General features: G+C 37.2%; 1 protein-coding gene across 1 annotated transcript in view; it reads right to left on the minus strand.

Moving 5' to 3' along the window:
• Angpt1 (angiopoietin 1) overlaps positions 1–17,537 on the minus strand; it is a 251,103-nt gene that overhangs the window by 204,306 nt on the left and 29,260 nt on the right. The gene's annotated exons all lie outside the window — the stretch shown is intronic.

Consider the following 17,537-nt stretch of genomic DNA (forward strand, 5'->3'; position numbering starts at 1 on the left):
GAGAGAGACAGAGAGAGAGAGAGAGAGAGAGAGAGAGAGAGAGAGAGAGAGACAGAGACAGAGAGACAGAGAGAGACAGAGAGAGAGAAAGAGAGAGAGAGAGACAGAGAGAGAGAGACAGAGAGAGAGAGAGATCAAAATTAATGACAGGAAAAGTAAGCCAAACCCTTTAAAATACTGTCCAAAATCATGAGGTACATTGTGAAACAGGAATTTCTTTCTATAAGACAATGGAAATAGAAACCTTTTTGGGTTAACTTAAAATTTGCCATGTAACGACCCTCTCTCCTCTACATTTCCTAATTCTCTATCTCCCAAATACAGCAGCTTCATCATATCTCATGTTTGCATCTCCAAAGCATATGCAAAGGCAAAGTACTGTAGCACAGTACTGCTGAACTCCTCCCTAAATATCACTGTGTCCCACCCAGTCTTCGTAAGGCACCTGGCTAGAAGACACCACACTCCCTTCTGCAAATAGAAACCCTTCTTGCAGATGCATTCCATTTGTGATAACACCTGCACAGTTTCTTCCTATCAGAGGTCAGAATTAAATGTGTTTCCCTTTATAATCCACACCCAGCTGTCTTTCCCAAGATTCATTTTCTATTAAGCATGTTCTAATTACCTACAAGTGTTTCCCATCATTCTTTGCGTTCTCATTTTATATTAAATGTGCTCTTCTCTTCTCTGCAATGATGGGACACAGACCTTGGGTCTTTCATGGGACTGGCAAGCACACTGCCACTGAACTATAAACCAAGCCCTGTACCCAACACACTTCTTTAAGACAATCTATGTATTTAAGGTCTCTGCTTTCTTAGCTGCCTTTCCTCATCACGTAGACTTTCCGAGGACAAGGAAAATCTCCTCATTTTCCCAAAGGCACTAGTTCGTGAAATCATTCCCATCCATAAAGCCTCTCTGATTTAATTATGAATACAGAATTGTACAGTGGAAAGATTGTGACTGGAATTTTAAAACCTTATTTTTTAGTTTGGTTCTAGCTTTGTTATTAAGCAGTACATTTGGGAAAGTTAATTAACGCTGGAGACATCTGAAAAAAAAAATAGATGGTATTATTGCCACCTTTAGCATATTCTGGGAGCTAAAAGTTTAGACCCCAAGTCAGGCACTGGCAATATATGTAATAATGTAGTGGAAGCAGTGAGAGACATTTGAGCATATACTGTTCTAATTGAAAGAATAATTGGGTCTGGGTCATTAATGTCGTTGAATGTGAACTTAGTGTGCAGATGAACACACAGTGAGTTCTGGTTAAAATCTACCCTCCGACTTTAAGGGTCAGATCACTTGCTTATAGTTTACTATGCTTGATAGCAGTGACATTAAGAGTGTCCAAGAAGAGTCAATGTCCTTCCAAAACTGTCTAAATTGCTCTCAGAATATCTTCTGTGCAGGAAGAACCTGGCTCAAATGTCCACGGGTTATATGTGGATGTTCCACGTCTGATTCATTGGCACCAGTGCCTAATACCAAACAAAACTCTTAAACCCCAAAGCTATTAACTGTTGAGCAAGCTATTTAGCAACACAGGAAGTTCTGAAAGTACATTTCATTTGGCTCAGTTACCTAGGGGAAAGGACAGGTTTTTAGGCTTAAATTGAACTTTGAGTATCATTATCCTTTCTACCAAGGCCAGATGTATTTAATGAGGAAAAGACAAAGCACTCCCTTTTCAAGTACATGTTTGTGTGTCACGGCAACTAGGACAGCCTTATCCTCCTGTCCTTCTGTTCATGCTAGCCAACCAAAGTGGGTGATAATAATATGGCTGTGCACACGATGTTGTTGCCTCATGAGGTCCTGTGCTTTTTCTCCTTGAGATGAAATACACATATACATACACAACACTTTGTATATAGAGTTAAATATTTTTAAAGCTGTCACTAGCACTAGCAAATCCAAAGGTTTCTTCATTATTAGTTGATGCAACATCATATGAAATATTAAAAAGACATGCAAGCCAATGGATTGTACTAACGTGTAGAATGTTCTAATTATTTGTTTGTACAAATTTCCTTTAATCTCATGTTCAGGCATCAGTTTTATTACCTCAAAATATTAAAATGAAAAATACTTAGCATTATTATTCACAGAAGACAACGGTCTATAAATCAGATGGTGGCCATTCATTTATCATGGGAGAGAAGCTGTACCCATTCTACTCCATTTCTGAAGGGCAGAACACTCAAGAGATCAAATACCAAACCAAAACCCTGTTGCGAGAACCATAAAGGCAGGATTCTGCAGGTCAAGAGGAGATTTACATCAAATTAACATATCTTGGGGTATTATTCTTCTTCTCTGCAGGGGTATTTCTGTCTAGACATGCAATCTGGTCATTAGAACAGTGCACTTGGTTGAAGTAGACTGACAATACATTCCCATTGTGCTCACTCTCCTTTTGCTTTTCCTCAGAGGTGGCTCTCTGCACGTGCTCCCTGTGGTGAGTTATATGGCAGCCATCACATTAGCATCTTGTTTCCCAGAGGCTCAGAGCCACTTTTCTGGGTTATCCTTTGTAGTGTGATTCACTGGATTCCTTGCTTTGATGGACACTGGCCTCATCTCATTGCTCAGTGCGTATTTTAAATTTACTTCTAACTTTGTGGAAGGTGCTGGATGTATGAGAATATAGACAAGAAAACCACAGTCTCCATCCTTATATTCATCCCTTGAAAGTTTTTCAGGGTCCCTGGAATTCCTCTAAAAATTATAACTTTTATGTCAAAAATTATATATGGTAAGCTAAAACTGTGGCTGATTTTGGGAAAGCGTAGTGGTTTTTGGATTGCATGTCATAGATTTATAGTTGACTCTTGTGAATTCTGCTTCTGTATACTTTATAGGTGATGTGTTGATTCTCTAATGCATCAAGAGCAACGTCAACAAAAGGAAATAAACTTTCAAATGCTTGTTGACAGTCTAGTCACTTCTACATTCTAGAAATAGGACTCGAATCAAATTTTCATTTTTAGAAACTCAGAATCTATCAACCAACAGATGAGATATGAGTAACATGCATTTAATTACAAATGGCAGCTTAAACCAGCACTATTATGCCAAAAAAAAAATTCCAGACAGGGATTAAAAGCCATGTACACCACTATAAAGCTTATTGCATGCCACATTTAGTTTAGTTAGATTAGTTAGATCATAGTAGTTAGTTTAGATCAGATTAGATTACTTAAATTATTTACTTAGACTTAGATAAGTTCCACATATCACTTCGTAAGTAAATATGTTTGTTTTACTTTGCATATTTTATATGAAGTTTTTGAACTTTTTTGACAGTGGAAGCACATTTCAGATTGGACTTGCCACACTCCAAGCACATAGCAGTCAAAATACAGCTAATGGCTTCAGTGCTGGGCTGCAGAGCAAAACATACAAGAAGTTCTGAGGAGTTGCAGAAGAGGAAACAGATTTCCCACAGGACCATTATGGACACTGAGCAGAAGAGCTGGCCTTTGAGTTTGGCATTTAAAGATTTTATTAGTAAAAGGGGAATAGATCTTGGCCTGGGTGTGAATTGCTCTAGTAAATCTGAATGTGTCCTTTAAGCTATGTCTAAGCTGTAAAGACAGAAAAAAAGAAGAAGCGTTTTGCTTAAATAAAAATAAATAAATAAATAAATAAATAAATGTTGTCAGGATGAAAGATGTGTTGAGAGAGGGGAAATGTGCAACCAAAAACCCAATTCCGTGACTACTACAAAAGTGCAGGGGGTAGATTTAAGCACCATCTGCATTCATTTTCCTTTCTATACTGGGCACCAAAATTTGGACTTTGCCCTTCCTGGACAAGAGCTCAACCACTGAGCTGAAGTCCTGCTTTCTGAATGCCAACTACACTCACAAGGCTTCCAGATTTATGTCTCCAATTCAGATCTCTCTCCTGAATTCCAGACGTGCCAGCTCTATAGGGGACCTTTCCGTCCAAGTGGAATCCACAAGCAAGCTGACAGAGGACAGCAGTAACACAGTTCCTAACCTTCTACTCAGAGATGCTCTGCTTACTTGCGTATGTGGGTGACATACTAAAATTCCTGTCACTTTAAAGAAAAAAAAATAATGGAATATTTGTGTTCAATATATATCATGTGTCTATGGAAATTCCATCATGAAAGACTTTGCTTTGATAATTAGCAAGCACTCATGGGATAAAGAAAGTGAAACAATCATGTTTATATGTAATGCCTTCCATCTCTCTATGATCAGTCTTTCTTCATGTCTAATTTCTGAGACAGAAAACCCTTTTCTCTTCATCCCTAGTGGGTGACTTCTAAGGAAACCCCACTCATTTTATCTATAGAGCAGGGTCAAAATATGACCACTTCTACAGCTACTAGCTTGACCACTACTATTGTTGCTGTAACTTTCTACTTGGTCTCCTGGTGCATGCCCCTTCCTTCCTAGACAGTATGTTCCAGCACAGAACCCAGACCCGCTTTTATTCCCCCATTCAATTCATAGAAACTGCGCCTATGTGCTTACTAGAGTGTTCTCGCCTCGTTAGTTCCCTTACAAATTGGACTTTCCATATGAGTCTCCAGTATTTCAAACAGGTAAGCAAGAATACGTTACTTTCATGCTAAATTTAAGCTTGGGCAAATATCTTTCTTCAGCCAATGGAATTAGAACAGTGGTTCTAGACTCCTCTTTTCACTTTTTCAGTTGTCTGCCACACTCTGCATGGCTGTCCGGATTGACCTAACTGGGGCTGTGAGGGAATGAAGAAAGGACAAACACACAGACACACACAAAAGCTGGGATCAGAGGAGAAGCCACAACACCAGAGAAATTCAGCATGTTTATTATACGTGAAGAGAGAGGCGGACTTATTACATGCAGTTGATTCGGGAGGCAGAGTCATCATTTATTGGACAAGGAGGTAGGTTGGCTAGTGTTAGTAGGAGCAGGCTCTGTAGGGGAGCAGTCTTTAGACCTAAACACATTTCAGAAAAAGCTATTGTGGACATATTACGCGCACTGTTAATATTTGCATTCAGACCAGACTGCCAACGCGGGTAAAGGTTTGCCTCTCCTATGCAAATTGGTTCTTGATATGGCCATGCCCTTGTTGACCAATATACCTTTACTTGGGACTTTATTCTTCCTAGCTATGTGAGTGATGTATTCCTTTCTTGTATACAAATGAAAATATCCACTTTATTTTTAATATATTTTATTAATTTCTTCATATTACATCTCAATTGTTATCCCATCCCTTGTATCCTCCCATTCCTCCCTCCCTCCCTTCACTTTACATCCTGGTAGTAGCCCTATCCCTCCTTACTTCACAGTCCTAGCCTCCATCCCTCTCCCACATCCCCTTCCCATATTCCTCAGAAAAGGGGAGCCCTCCTCACACACCTCAGCTCATCAAGTTTGGCCAGGACTGAGCATGTCCTCTGCCCCTGTGGCCTGAGGAACCCAATGAATACCACCATTCCCAGTAGATCAAAACTAATGCCATCAACCTTCAAATAAAGCAACAAACTTTGTCACCAGTTACAAACCGTAAAGAAGACTGAATCTCATTTTAATGTTTCTTCTATATATAAAAAAAAAAGTTTATAGCCTGACTCAGTTTAAGAAGAAACAAACTAGCTCAAAATCTAATGTCATTGCAAGTGCTTTAAATGACTTTATCAAGAAATACATTTTTTAAAAGACCAAAAATATTCTAGATCAGAGACTGGTAAGACTTGGTGATAAAATGTAACTCATGATCCTGAAATGAATTCTGGAAGAGGAGAAAACATTATGAAGAACATGACTGGGTAACTTAATGAACTCGGAATGGGGCCCTGCCTGCATAATAATATTACAACAGCTTTAAATCGCCTGATAGGAAATTAAAGCTCAATTGTGTTTTTAAGTGGCTTTACATCTAGGAAGGGAGCAATAAAATATTTATGAGTTAAACATCATGTCATATTCAACATATTCAAAAGTTTAGGGAAAATGTGCTTGTATAAGCTGATCATGGCATATATAAATATGTATAATCATCAAAAATATAATTTGAAGAGAATTCAAATAGTTACCAGTTCAGAGGCTTTCACAGAATACTCTTTGGTAAATAAAGTTTCTTAAGGGGTTTATTTGATTGGTAGGACTGTGCCATCAGGTTACAATGGGGTTTTACACACACACACACACACACACACACACACACACACACACACACACCATACACGCACACACACCAGAAAATCAATATTGACCTACATAAAATTAAAAAAAAAAACAGTTTGAGGTTTATAAAAATTCTGAAAGTCATAAGTCTGAGTTTTTATTTCCTCTTTGGGCTCTCAGACAAAGGGGCTTACTGAATTATATGATTTATTTTTGGTTTTAAGCTAGTGACACAGCTTAGTGTTTGTGAGTGCTCAAGCTCTGGCACTTGTATGATAGTTACACGAATGACAACACTCACGCGTTCCAAATGAGTGTTTTTCATAACTGACCAAAGAATACTGTAGATACATTGATTCCTCAATATTGCTTACAACTAGGACTGTATGTTTCTTTTCTTTTCTTTTCTTTCTCTCTTTCTTTCTTTTTATAAAAGTATTTTCTTTAACACTGTTCCTGGGGGCTCTTCCTTAACTTTGGAGCTGAGGAATAATTTTAACTGAAGAAATTCCTTGATTTTTGTCCTCTTTCATTCTTTCTGTCTTTTCTGTTTTCTTTTCTTTTTTTTTTTTTCCTTTGGAGTACAGAAAGTAGGAGGACATGGTCACATGGTCACACTTAATGTCCAATAAGTCAACTTAATTTTAGAGGCTTTCTGGGCATAAAAGTTTATTTTTCCGATGGTGTCCTATTGTTTGTACGTGTGTGTGTGTGTGTGTGTGTGTGTGTGTGTGTGTGTACATGCATGGTTTCATGCATACAGATAATAAGTCCATGGTCTGAGGAGGTCAGGCCAGAACCTTGGAGGTGGATAGGCATGTAATAGGAATTACAGGAGAAAACTAAGGAAATAATTTATTTTAACAATAATGTAGTAAAACTATTAGAAAGGGCACTTTCTCATAGCAAGGAATCTTCCATTATTTTAGCTCTACTTCCAAGTTTTCCTTACTTCATCAGAAACTAAATCCCACATCATTTCTAACCTTCTAAAAGATCATTGAAACAAAAACAAATTATGGCTTTTTTCCTCAGTTTTGGTTTGGCTCCATTATTTACACATGATATAAATTAGTGACCTATGCAATGTGCTGTGTGTTACAGTCTGGAGCACATATACTTTCTTGGGACCTTTATGACTTTCTCACTAGTCAAGTACAGGAAAGCCAACGTTGGTATTCTATAAGAAGTGTGTACTGGGTGAGGGTGTACAGATCTCAGAGATTTCACTTCAGATGCTTTGGCCCAAATAATATGGGGCAGGTGAGTGTCACTGTCTGGAGACATCCCCCCAGACAAAATAAATATCTATATAAATATGCATTTCAATTGTTACATAAGAGAAATGGGATATGTTTCTGTACTTCTGCATCAAACCAGGGTCAAAATACATCTTAGCGTGGATTCACAGATTCTCTGCAGTATGTAACAAGCAATTTTCTTTCTTTATTTTTCACTCTTAACTGCATTTTCATTTATTTATTTATTTATTTATTTCAATTTTCAACTAAACTACACTATAGCGTTCATTGATTTCATGGATTTAAAATGCATCTTACTTTTCAGTTTTTACTGTGTTAATTAATACACATTGGGCTAATGATCAAGCATGTATCATTTAATGTAGATAATGAGGTGAGAAGAAAGTATTTTAAAGTTACATATCAAAAAGTTTTCATGGGAATGATTTTCTCTTCCTTTCTTATGATGTGACTATACCTCCAAGGTTTAGAAGTATCAAACTATCTGTTATTAAGATTATAGCTTCAAGAGTAAATACAAGAACTCCCAACTTTCAATCTCAAAAAAAAAAAAAAAAGTAAGAACACGTTAGGTCAATCAGTATTTTGATTAATTATACAAAATCAATGAAGATGATAGGGCAATTGAGTACATCTGAACCCCAGCAAGGTTGGCACACAATGAAGGTAACCTGGGTTCTGAGTGGATCCATGTGGATTTCAGGAGACTGTTGGATAGCATTTAATGTGTTTGAAGAAGTGAGTTTAAAGGCATTGCCCTCAACAGCTCTCTGTGCTACTTCTCATTAGTATCCATATTTCATAATCTTTACAGCTAACTATACATTCGGAGCATCTGCTAAAGCTCAAATTCTGCTCCCGCTTCCTGCAGTGGAGCTGAGGGTTATTTGCTTTTGTATGGTTCATTTCTGTCTGTGGTATGTGATAAAGGTGGTGATTTCTTGACACAGCAATATAGATGGGTTTTCCCCATTAAAAGCTCAACTGAGGGGGAGGGGACCCTTATAAATCACTGTGTGGTCTTGTAAATTGTGCAGTGTTATGGAATATTTTTATCCTGGGTTTGGAACAGAATGACATCTACATATGGAATTGCCAAAAGCACTAAAAAAAGAAAAGAAAGAAAGCAAACCCAACCAAAACAAACAAAATAAAGTCTAATATTGTTTTAAGAAAAATATCCTGAAAAAATTGCTTGACACAAATGAAATATTTCCAAGGGTATTGCCAAGAATATGAAAATAAGAAAAGCACGCAAGCACACACACACACACACACACACACACACACACACACAGAGAGAGAGAGAGAGAGAGAGAGAGAGAGAGAGAGAGAGAGAGACTCCATTCTTAGAGCAGAGAAGGACAAGAAGAAATTAAAATTATAGTAATGCAACGAAAGTCATCTAATTTGTATTTACTTTGCATTTGATGCTCTGATATTTATTTTCCTTATTTATCTTATTTAACCACCACATTTACCCCATATAGTAAGTATCAAATTGAAGATGTGGACATTTATGACTGTGTTCTGCATAGTTACCAGAACATTCTGTGAGCACATCATGGCATATTGATTTCAAATCTCATTTAAGCAAAAGGTTTTGACAATATGTAACAATCCCCCTGGGTCTCTCCTTCTTTTTCTGTCTGTCTCAATGACTCAGTGACTGTTCTTAATAGCTAGAGCTAGAGAACGTGCCTTCATATGAGACTACACTTCTAGAATTTGCATTGACTATTTTCTGCCCTCTGGTTCCTCAATGATGATTACAAACAGTAGATATCAAGTGGGCACTATTTATACAGTACACATTTAGGGGAGCGATTTAAAGGAAGGTCAGTTTACCTCCAACATAAACATTTATGCACAAATACATCACACACACACACACACACACACACACACACACACACACACACACACCATACCCTTTCATCTGTGTCTCAAAAGATTATTGTTTGAATCATGATTTAAAATCTTATGAGCTCAAATGTGACACTGGCAAGAGAATTAGGTTTTACCAAACACTGTTTTCTGTTTATGAGGAGTGGAAGGCTGTGTAGACCGATGATTCTAGCTGACTGCTAACAACATTATAAACACCATATTATGAAAGGCATGGGGAGACATTTATATGGTTACTTCCTTTCTCAAAGTGACTCTTGTGAAAGGGGAACTTCTTTTATAAACCATTTGGGCAGTGGTTTGTGAGAGGACATTTGATGAAGCAAGAAAGGAAAGTCACAACCACAGGGGTGAGTTATGGATGCCGTATCTAGAACTTTTTGTTAAGAAACAAATGATGCTTCAGTGAGCTGAGTATGGGAAAACTGTTTCTTCTAAATTAATGAGTTCTTGGACATAGGATGGTCACTATTTTGCTACATTCACTACTAGAAAATTTTAAGAGAGTATTAATGTGTATCTCTCACCACGGCGACTTTTTTCGTGGTTACCTACTTACCAAATTTTAATGCTTTGTTGTAGATGAATAATATATTTATGTATAAAGTATGTGTATATAGTTGTGTATTATGTGTGTGTTCATTACATCATCTCATAGAATAAATCTAAAAGACAGGGCACTAACATACAAAGATAAGATAAATAAGCAGCATGAGACAACACTGACATAATTCATCATGTTTAACATAAGATATAGTCTATTATTTGTCATTTGAATGTTTTACACATGTGTGAGATGTCTCTTGATAATGACCAGTACTCTGTCCCTTCCGCAATCTTCCCTGGACCCTGGACTCCCTATCACTTCTCCCTTCCAGCTTCCTGTCCTTTGCTTAGAATTTCATTTTATTTATGTACTTATTCCACCTAAACCCACTTAGTGCTGCCCATATATGCGTGAGTATGGGGTCATCCATGGGGACATAAAGAACCTGTAAGTGTCCACACCTCTATCAAGAAGTGACTTTTCCTCCCCCAGTAGCCATCAACTATGAATAGCTCCTAATTTAGGACTGGGGCCTTAGGAGTCTCTCTTACATGGCTTTACCTGGTGTTGGTAACCACAGCTGAGGTTCTGTGTGTACAACCACTTCGCATCCGGAGGACATAGTGTCCGTCCCTTACAGTCTTCCTGTGCACATAGTATATACCCTCTCAGTCTTTCTGGCTCCACTCTCTGAAAGGTCCCTGAGCCTTGGGTGAGGAGGGAATGGTTTAGAGGTCGCATCTAAGGCTGAGAGCACACAGTTGCTCATCTTCCACTCTTTAAACTAGTAACATATGTTTGTATTAGTCACTACCTAGGACAACGAAACTTCTCTGGCCAAATTTTCTTTGACCTAAATGAAATTAAGAAGAGCTGAAGCAATTGGGGAGATGGCTATTTGGGCCAAGGCTTGCTATAACAAGCATAAGAGCCAAATTTCAGATACCTGGTGCCTACACACACACACACACACACACACACACACACACACACACACACACACACACACAACCCTTCATATACCCACAGTTGCAGCACATATGAACACATCTAAACAAATAGTGAAACGAATAAAACTTTCCTTTATAATGAACTTGTGTTGGCCAACCATGGACTATGAAAAGGACTATTGCTTAGCGTACCGAGTCAACTTTCATTAATCATACAAACTCCAAAAGACGCCTTATCTCCAAACTGAGATTGTTTTTGTTTCCTGTATCTCCAAAAGGGTTAAATGTGATTAATTGAACTTGACACATAGCACAAGCTAAATAAATAGTTGTTTGATTTTTAGTCTCCTCATGGAAATCTCTATTTCCTTGACTTTCATTCAACACACATACACCATGAAAAGTTGAATTATGGGATTTATTTAGTTAGGCTTTGAGACAGGATCTTAGGCAGCACAGGCTGGACGCGAACTCAAGATCCACCACCCAAGTGCTTAGATATTGTGTGCCATCATGCCTACCTAAAAAGTAAATTCTGATGAAGAACATACATTTGTCTGCTTTCTTTTCTTGCATAGGGAGAAATTCATTTCAATTTTATATTCAACCAGATGTGAAGTGATTTTTTAAAAAATGATACTAAAAGGCTGTTTTATAGTGTTAAATGTTAATATGTTTAAAAATACTTTTAATGTTAATTTAGCTTCAAATTATGTAGACCAGCACTTGAAAACATGTGTTTGTGAGTGTACTTGTGTGTGTATTTGTGTGTGTGTGTACACACATTTATATGTGTGCTGTGTGCTAACGGATGACCATTCTCACATCAACCTAATGGGATTATATGCTAACTTGACACCACTTATCTGAAGTGGCCTGTAGATCTCTTCGAGCTCTAAATCCTATTAATTGATCCAGAAATTGAAATGAGATACATTCTAAGCAATGTGCCATTACAAAAAAATCTTTCTCAACTACTGAGCATTTGTACTTTTAAGGTCCACCAAATTTCTGGTTTTGTCATTGTTTTTCTTGCTTCATTTTTTATGAGACAAGGTTGACGAGCACTGCAGCCTACACTCAGTTCTTTTTTTTAGACCATTTGTTCTGTGACAGACAGTGAGAGGAAATGCAGCGGAACGTGGGTTTCAGATAGCTAAAACGAACCAAGTATAGGTTTAAGACAAACACTAACTGAAATACTCATCTTAATACTACTTATGAAAACTGGCTAATAATTGAGATATTCAACAGTAGGTAACTGGGTAGAATACATGTGAGCTACTGAATCTGAAGAAGGCTATTAAATGAAGTATGAAAGTACATTTCTTGACATGAAATAAAATGTACACACATACAAGCAGATCTTGAGAAGCAGTATATGCCATAGCCCTCTTCCTAATAATAATGAATTTATACATCTGTCAGCGTTTTCTGATGTTTCCACTATTGAGCACACAGCACTTATCATTAACTGAAATGTAATGAGCTTCTAGCTGAAGTCCAGTTTCTCTCCATTTGCAGCCATGTACACATCGCCAAACAGCTGGCTTAGGAAAGAACTGAACGCAGCTTGCAGTGCTCCACAAGCTCCTCCTCTAACAAATGCAGACACATTTTTAGTGACCTTAAAAGCCCAGCTGTACAGTAGCTTTAATAGAGTTTTGTGGAGGGCACCGCTTAGGTTCAGTCTTGTTTCAATTTCTCAAGACATTCTACTATTGGACAAGTCTGTCTGCTTAGTTTGTATATTACAAGAGAAATCAGTTCCCAAGAAAACCACTTATGACAAGCTTTCAGCCAGTTTTCCTTCACTTTAAATTATCTGGTAATGTTATAAATAATTTCACCCAAACATTTAGCTGTTTGTTTAAATCATTATAGTAACCTAATATCTACATGTCTTCCTACGTGCATGGTCATGCACACTAAGCAGGGAGCTGTACCTTTTCTGCCCAAGAGTAGCATTGCTCATTGCTTACTTTGTTAGCCACTCTACACTACAATATGGTAATGGATTGAAACGTAGTACAAATTCTCTGTATTATCTCAATGCTTACTTGAACTTAAAATGACAATGCCAGGTTATACTGACCAATTTTGCTTAGCCACCTTCATTTCTGTCTCTTTAATTCATCATAGTATCCCTCTTGTCATATATATATATATATATATATATATATATATATATATATTCAGTGTCAAACACATCTGTTTGTTGAAACATACATCTGCATGTTCTAATCAAAAGGCAAGGAAAACAGAGTATAACCATCTGAGAGGTACACTTGTCCAGAGTGGGTTTCCTCCAAGACCTTGGCTGTACTTGTAAAATGAAGTCATTTGGAAATAGGTCTTACCCTTGTCTCCTGACCTTTGGCTCCTATATGTCTTCTTCTCAGACACCTTCTGGAAATATTCATTCAGATGCCTTTTACTAAATTTAAAAATAGGCGCCAGATGTCTTACTACCTTGTTATGTATGCAGCCTATTTTCTCCCTCAATGAGACTGTACTATTAGCCAAGACAAAAGGAAGGCTTTAAAGACAAAAGCTTGAGTTCAAAGTGAGTTCATAGTATTTATCTTCTTCGTCTCAATGTGAAGAGTTTAGGAAGTGTAGAGAACTGTTTTCAGTAATTTTTATCTCCAAATAATGCTTGATAATTGAAATAACCTCTTTGATTTAAAGTCAGATGTCAGTGTTTTCAAATTTAGAGAGAGTTGTTTTACATATTCATTGTGTACATGTCTTACACGCACATATCATTGCCTTAATAAATTTCTCTGACTCATTCCCAGAAAATGCCTCTTGTTCCTCATATCCCATGATTAACAGTGATCATCGAATTTTCTACCAGTGCTGGGTGAGAGGTTTAACCTTGCCCTTCCATCCTAGGACTGAAAATCAAGGGAACACAAGAGCCACTGCAATGTGCATCTCACTGAAACAACTTAGCTTCTCATGTGGAGTTGGACTCAGTGTTTTGAAAGGAGAATTTGGGTTGTTTATTTATTTTTTTATTCTTTGAGAATTTCATACATGTATACAGTGTAGTTTAAAAAAAGAAAGTTGACTAAAAGAAAATAAATTCTTTTGGCAATTCCTGGCTTCTCATGACCCATTTTGGATAATTTTCGTGATTTGTTGAGATTTTAAAGATTCTGTACCTGTGACAAATCAGGGAGTACAAATATTTCTCATGTGAGAAGCGGGGGGGGGGGGAGCAGCTAAAGTAGTAATCCCCACTTTTACCCATAAGAAACAATTAGGACAGCCTTAGTTTCTTTTCCAAACTTTTTGAAGCATTATAATAGCCTCAGAAAGACCCAAAATGCATGGCTTTGACATTGGAATGAAGCCACAAAAAGTGTGTCTGTGCATGGAAAAGAAATCCAAAGATGATAGTCATTAGCACTCTGTTTACCAAGTAGAATGGTCTAGCGACCAGGCTCATGCCTGCCCGCTGATCCCAAGGCTGCATTCTTGAATGTCAGGAGTTAGTATTTCATTTAAATACAAAAAGAAAATGTTTAAAATGTGTTCTAGGTTCAAAATTACCTTTGTGGTATCTTACTTAAATCAATCACTCATGACATCATAAACAATAAAATTAGAAAGCTGGGTAACAGTTGAAGTCAGAGATATTCCTCTGTGAACTTGGATGCCTTGAGCAAAGCTAGAATGTTTGCATAATCTTTTCTGTGGCAATAACATTCCACTCACATATTTCTCTTTTAAAAGAAACTCCACACTTAGTGGTATTCTGGGTTGAAGACTTAAATAAAAAGCATCTCAAGTATAATCCTGTTCTAGAAATTGACATGTGTATAAAAGTTTGACTCCTCCATTAAAACATCTGTAGATGACTTAAGGTTGTATGAATGCAAAATATAATTTTACTTAAATTTCTGAATTTAAACTTTTAACTGTCTCAATTTCATCTCCCAAATCCACTCACATGTTTGAGGTTTCTACAAATGAAATAAGTCACTGTAGATACTAGTGAACAAAGGGGAAGGTCAAGTGTGCATCCAGTCTACTTGAAGATTCTTTCTTGAGGTCTAGAGGCAATGATGCTGAAGATGGCCTGATCTCAAGGTGCATAGTACATTTATTTTAAAAACAGAAATTTAAAATAGATATGAGATTCTAAAAAAGGCAAAACTTTAGGTAATATATCCTTTATCAAAGGGTTAATTAAGATGGAATTTAATAAAGCAATATTTTTATAATGAAAATGATTCCACTTCTGACAGTGGAAAATTTGTTTAAAAAAATCATAACTTTTTCTCAATATAATGGAGCTGCACATATGCCACTTACACTTTATGGGTTCAAATCTGGCTGGTATCATAACTGTACTTGTGTAAGAAACAATAATAATTTTATACAAAAAAATATGTCCTTTATCATGATGAGCTGCAAGAGGCATAACCAAAAGATACACCCACTGAAAGACAAGATAGTTATCCAAACAAGTAAGCCACCAGTTTTAAAGGAAAATCAACATCACTGAAATATATTCTAATCAGTGATCAACTTGATGTGTTAAGCCAAGTTGCTACATGGCCTTAATAGTGATTGATAAGGTCAAAACTGATGCTGACCACTTTAAAGTAGTGCCATTAAGGAGAAAATTTAAACAATGGGATTCCCCAATTCCCATCTCTCTTTTAATTTTTTTTATTCTTTTTTTATTTAAGTAATTTAATCAGATTGCATCTTATTTGATGTCCCCTCACTTGTATCTTCCCATTCCCTGACCCTCCTTCTTTCATCCTATTCCCCTCCCCTAGGTCTGTGACAGAACAGGAACTTGTCCCCCACTCTAAGATCACAGCCTATCAGGTCTCTGGTAGTCTGCTTACTCTTCCTCTGAGTGTCACCAGATCTCCCCACCAAGGGCAAGTGGTCTAAGAGGGGGCACCAGAGTTTATGTCCGAGTCAGTCCCTGCTCTCCACACAATTGTGGGGAATGTACTGTCCATTGCCTAGATCTGGATAGAGGTTCTAGGTTTAATGCATGCATTGTCCTTGGATGGTACCATAGTTTGAGCTGACGCCCCTGGGTCCAGATTCATCAGCCTTATTGGTATTCTTGAAGGTTTGTTAAAATCTGATGACTGACACTGAATATAAGTTACCAGCTACTGGCCTTTTGGACTTAGTTGGGTTTTACAAAAAAAGCTAATGGAAATCTGATGTGTAAGTCTTGTTTGTGACATTTAGGAACTAAATACAGGGGAAAGTTTTAGGGATGTCCAATTCAAAAAAATCATCTCAATTCTCTGACTGACTGCTAATCCAAAAGTGTGAGTGTCATGATGTACAAAACTTATGCTATGAGGATGTGCAGGAGGTTCAGAGCGTAAAAATTTGCTCCATAAGCATGTTGTCCTTAGATTGATCTCCAAAACTAATGTCTAGCTTGCCTGTAACTGTGTTTCTACAGTGAGCTAGGAGGCAGAATCCCTGCTACCAGCTACCCAACTACACAGCAGTAACCAAGAGGCTCAGCTTCCAAGGTTGAAAGCAATGATTGACACCTGACACTGTACTTGACTTTCACAGATGCCTGTACTCACACAGATGCACATGCACACAAACACACACACACACACACACACACACACATCATGCCCATACACACACACACACACACACACACACACACACACGTACATCATGTCCATATATACATACACAAATGCATGAGATATGCACACAAACACAGATAACATTATAAAAGAGAAAACATTTCTAAGCAGGGAAGAAAAACTATTATAAACTGTTCTAAACACAGGTTAGCAATTGCATCTAGTATATAATCTATTTCATATTATGGAATCTAATGTTTAAGTTCTCTAAGAAGAAAAAAGCACAGTAAATGAAAATAAATACTTCTTATAAATGTGAGGAAGGCAAATTATTCCTTGGAAGATTAGTTTCTTTGCCCTCCTAACTAAATAAATATTGACCACACTATATATGATCTTATATTAGGCCATTGCTGCAGCTTATCGTAGTAATTTCATTTATATATTATTTCATTTATTTTTCCCAAACAATATCAAATAAATTTTGCTTTCTCCCTTTTCATGTCAAAGTCTCAAAAAAATTAAATACATGGCAGAACTTGTGTCTATGCGCAAACCTTTGATTGTCAAACTACAAAGCCAGTGCATGTAATGCCATTTTAAGAGAACCTGAGTCAATTCTGTCTGGCCCGTGAACTCCAAACAAGTATGGCCACAATATTTTCCCTTCACTCCTGTCAAATTTTGTTTTATTTTATGTTGAAGAAAGTCATTCTCCTAAGTACTTAGTAACTACATGGAGATACAGCATACACTCCTTTAATGAAGTAAACAACATCAGTCAATCAAACAAAAAGTAGATTACAATTCAGCTCATAGCAAATAAGAACTGGGCATGAGCAAGAAAATGCTCTGTGGCCCACTACCAATGTGTGCACAGCTTCAGTTGCCCAAATCTCAAGGAGGACTATTCCACTTTATATTAAACAGCACAAATTGAGGACTTTGAATAAGTTATACGTTTTCTTTATAGTGTTAAGCCTTTTAAAACATGCTTGACAAACTTCCTAGAATGACGTTTTAATAACGGGGGAAAATGTAGCTGGCTCCCAAGACACATGAAATGAACAGCACAGGAAATTCAATGAAAATGTAAATTTATT

The sequence above is a fragment of the Acomys russatus genome, chromosome 17 (genome assembly GCF_903995435.1).
Source record: "Acomys russatus chromosome 17, mAcoRus1.1, whole genome shotgun sequence".
Taxonomy (NCBI): domain Eukaryota; kingdom Metazoa; phylum Chordata; class Mammalia; order Rodentia; family Muridae; genus Acomys; species Acomys russatus.